The following is a 4,185-nucleotide window of genomic DNA, read 5'->3' as shown; positions in this document are numbered from 1 at the left end:
GACCATGAGGGTATGATGGAGAAAGACAGTCTGGGTGTACTTATCAAGGACAGGGGGATGCGGAGTCACCACTCTAAAATCTTTCTAATATTGGCACAGGCGTGGGGGAACCTGGTGAGGGTGGTGGCCCACTGCTTAGTTCTGACAATCACTGTGGGAGTCAAACTAGAGCAGATCCCCAGAAAAGTGAGAGAAATGGGCAGCCCTTGTAAGAGCACACCACGACTGTGAGTCTGGTGTGTGGGGGCTGGTGATGTGGCAGGGTGTGTGGTGGGTCAGGGTGGGTATGTGTCTGGCTGGGATAGAGCCACAGAGAGTGATGGTGGGGCTGAGAGATGGGGTCCACTGCTGGGTGCCATTGTGTGTGGTGAGGATGTAGGTGGGAAAGAATGCTCTGGGTCCTGGTGATGTTCAGGACCAGGTGGACCAGAATCCTTGTGTCCAAGGACCAGAGCCTGGGCTGCCCCGTGGGACAGACTATGCTTTGTGGGATGGGCTGGAGAGGCTGTGGTGGGGTCTGTGCTGCATTTTGCGTATTGGGTGTGACCAAAACAGGTCTGCTGCTGAGACTGCTCCATGGCTCCCGCTGGCCTTGTGTTAAAGAAAATATTTTGCATGTATGGAGAATTGGCAGCGCTGTAGTAGATAGGGTATGGTTTGGGATCAGGGCTTGTTTTTTCCCACAGCAGGGACTGGAGTCAGAGCCAGCCCTTCCCTGCAAGCATGGATGGTGACAAGAAAGTTTTCCAGATGTTGAGCTCAGTCCTTAAACAGAGCAGAAAAGAAATTACTTGACATGGACCTTTTAGAGACATCCATGAAGGATGTCTCAAGAAGAAAGTGCTGAGCTCTTCAAATGGCTGTAACATCGTTCTGAGTCCAAGAATTATCTTCAGGAACTGGTAAAGCTTCTGAAGGAAAAAGTTCTTGGGGCAGAAATAGGCAAATGTTTGCAGACAACAGAACTCAGATTCAATAAAAAGAAAATTTTATTGTACACAGGGGCAGTTAAAAACCAGCAGCTCCTGTTGAGTGTGGAGCTGTTGGACATCGCCTTAGAAGACCTATGCTACAAGTGACTGAAAGCTAGAAAAACAAAGCTGCCAGGGGAAGAGAGGTGGAGAGATCACAGACACAGCTGGACTCCTGCCCCTGCCACAGCAGGGAGTCCCTGGCCAGAAAGAGCCCCAAGGAACCTGGCAAGGGGAGATGCTCAGAGCTGTAGAGGAAGGCAAAAGCCCCCTGGCACTTGTGCCAATCTCCATGGGAGACCCTTCCTGACCCCAAACTGGCAATGAGCTGTTCCCTGAGCACGTGAGCAACGCCTGTGCCCGACCCCTGGGGCTGCCATGGCTGCTGCACAGCTGCCTTCCCCTTTCCTTCCTCTACTGGAGGCACCTCAGGGGTTCTTAGCATGGCAAAAATACTCCAGAAGTGGAGTATCCTGGGAGCAAAAATTTCCAGTCCTACCAGGAGACCATCAATGCTCCAAAGTGTTGAGGAAGTGAAATCTTTCAACATCTCTTGTTCCCATTTTTAATAGGTGCTGCATCTGGCAAATGTGGTGTGGGTGGGGAGGTCTGAGATGATCTCCAGATACCAGGAATGGGTTTTCTTGTTCTTTGTAGACCACTGAATCTTTCCCACTGGTACCCATCTGAAAAGGTCTGGTACCCTTGAGTACCCCCAGATGTTAGTGGGTCCTGTCATGAATAGTGTTGGGTCCATGCTCCCTGCATTAAAAGCTGCTGAGGGGTGTCATGTCTCTTTGGTTGGCCCTTTGATCCCACTGTCTTTGGGAAACAGCCACCCCAGGGCCCACACTACCTGCCTCTCCATTGTGGTTTTCATTAGTTCTCCAATACTGCGGAGTTCTCCCTTGACCTTGGGGAAGCTCTCCTCCTCATCCTGACAGAATGTCTTTGGGAGGTATCTCTTGCTTACCTCTGCTTTGAGATCCTGGTGTGTGTTCGAGAAGAGACCTTCCTCATCCTCACTTGTGTGGACCTTGGCTTTCCATGGACCCATAGCCCTTCTCCTTCAGACTGGTGATGTCAATGAAGAGACAGAAGTAATGTCATTGGGAACAGAGCAGGTCCCAGATGTCCCACTTGTTCACTGAATTCCACTGGTTCTTCAAAAACTTCCTCAAAGGTCTTCTAGGTGCTCTGCCAGGTTGCTGCCCAGCTTTCCTCCAGATCCTGATGCAGAGCACTGAAAAGGAAGCAGAGAGCTCACCTGTGTGGAGAAGACAGAAGTCCTTGGAGTCTGGTTTGCGGGACTCATGGCAGAGATCATTCAGGCGTTTCCAGCTGTGGGAGGGAGCCAGTCCAAGTAGTAGCGCCTGGAAATCAAGAGAGGAGAAAGGCTGGCTGAGCACATGATCCTGATCTCCCTGAGAGAATGGAGGTTGGATGCTGATGGTGGCAGGATGGGAGCATCCATTGTTGTCTGGATTCCTTGGAATGATGGTCGTGTTCCTGAGCCTTGGGAACCTGAACTGTGTCCCCAGCTGACCTAGGGCTGGCTTGGGTCTGTCCCAAGAGGAGGACAGGGCAGCAGAGGAGATGCAGCTCTGAGAGGACCAGGGCTGTGCAAAGCCTGGAGGATCTGGGATTGTAAGACCCAGAGATAGAGATGTTTCTTATTCTGGTAGCCACATCCAGGATCCTCAGGAGCTGGCAGCTGCTCTGGCATCTTTGTCTCCTCCATGCTTCAGCCCCAGGGCAGGGTCCCTTCTCTGGGAGCATGTGGTGAGCTGGCAATGAGTCCCTGCCTTCTCTGGCCTCACACCTATGAGCCCCTGGTGCCAGGAGATCATATCAGTTGTCTTCTTGATGACACTGGGAGCTCCCACATCACTGAGGAGAGGAAATTTGGGTCCAGGGCTTGAGAGGAGTGGTTCAATGGGATGGGGAGGGGACAGAGCTGCCTTGAGAGGTGGAGAAACCCCCCTCTAATCTGTCCAGGGTGTGGGGACTTGTGCTGGGCAAGTGGGAAGGGAATGAGAAGCAGTCCTCTTGCCTCTTCTTCCTCTGGTGGCACCCAGGGCTGGTGTGATCAGGGCAATGGGGGTCAGGGTGATGTCCACAAAAAGGTGAGTGTGCAGCCAGAAGCTCAGTGAGGGGGTCTGGAGGAGCCTGGAAAGGCCACAGGGGCAGCTGGTGTCCATGTGCACCAGAGCCCCCTCACATAGCAGATGAATCACGGCTGAGGGGACTCCATCAACAGTGGTACAAGTGTGTCTGTGCTCAGTGCTCCACAGAGGTCTCCAGCTGGAGCTAGCTGGGCCTGCAAACTGACATCTGGGGGAGATGTCCATGTCACAGGGCATGGCTTGGTTCTCATATCCGTGCCAGATTTCCAGGCAGGCAATGCAGGATTATTTACAGCAACAGGACAGATGCTGACAGATGCCGCAGCTGGATGGGAGGGACCTGGGTGCCAGGTGAGGAGATGATACTGGGGCAATAAACAAAACTGATGCTCAGGGGGAAAACATTATTTATACCTACAGTGTACTAATACACTTTTATAGTTACATAGTTGCCACATTAGTTCTTGGAAAGGATTTTGGAGTCACAGCAGAGCACTTGATTAAAATAGGAGCCTGGGGCACTGCAGAGAGCAGAAGCACAGTGCTAATAATATCTCTGCCAGCATTGCACTGCTCAGAAGCAGTGCAGGCTCTGGATCCTGCTCTGAGCCCAGCAGGAAGAGTGGGCTGGAGTGTCCCTGTCTTCCTGCCCTGTTCCTGCCTGCTTGTGGCCATGTCAGGGCAGCGGACACTGGGCTGAGCCAGGTGGGCTGTCTGGTCTGATATCCCTAACCTGCACTATAGCTTGACATTGCCATATTTTACATTTTTTGCTGCTGTGCAGTGGAAGTGCCCAGGGTCAGTAGAACTAGACTGTTTCCCACGTTTCTCCTGTTGGATCATTTTCTCAGTTTCTCCTGTTTGAGAGCAGGCTGGTGTCCCTGGTTGTATGCTTGGGCAGTGCTCTCTGTGGATGATGGAGTTCTGCAGACAGCCTGGTGTAGGGCCAGTTCCTCATTCACACTAGAGTTTTTAGGGGTGGGACTAGTATGTTCCTCAGCACCACAGCAGTTGCCTTGTATTTTGGTAGCCCATTCCTTCTTGCCCTCTCTGAGCAGATGCTGAAGGTGTTCCTGTTCAGCTGTGTG

The sequence above is a fragment of the Corvus brachyrhynchos genome, unplaced genomic scaffold (genome assembly GCF_000691975.1).
Source record: "Corvus brachyrhynchos isolate BGI_N302 unplaced genomic scaffold, ASM69197v1 scaffold19, whole genome shotgun sequence".
In the NCBI taxonomy this organism is placed as follows: domain Eukaryota; kingdom Metazoa; phylum Chordata; class Aves; order Passeriformes; family Corvidae; genus Corvus; species Corvus brachyrhynchos.
This window is presented reverse-complemented; position numbering follows the sequence as displayed.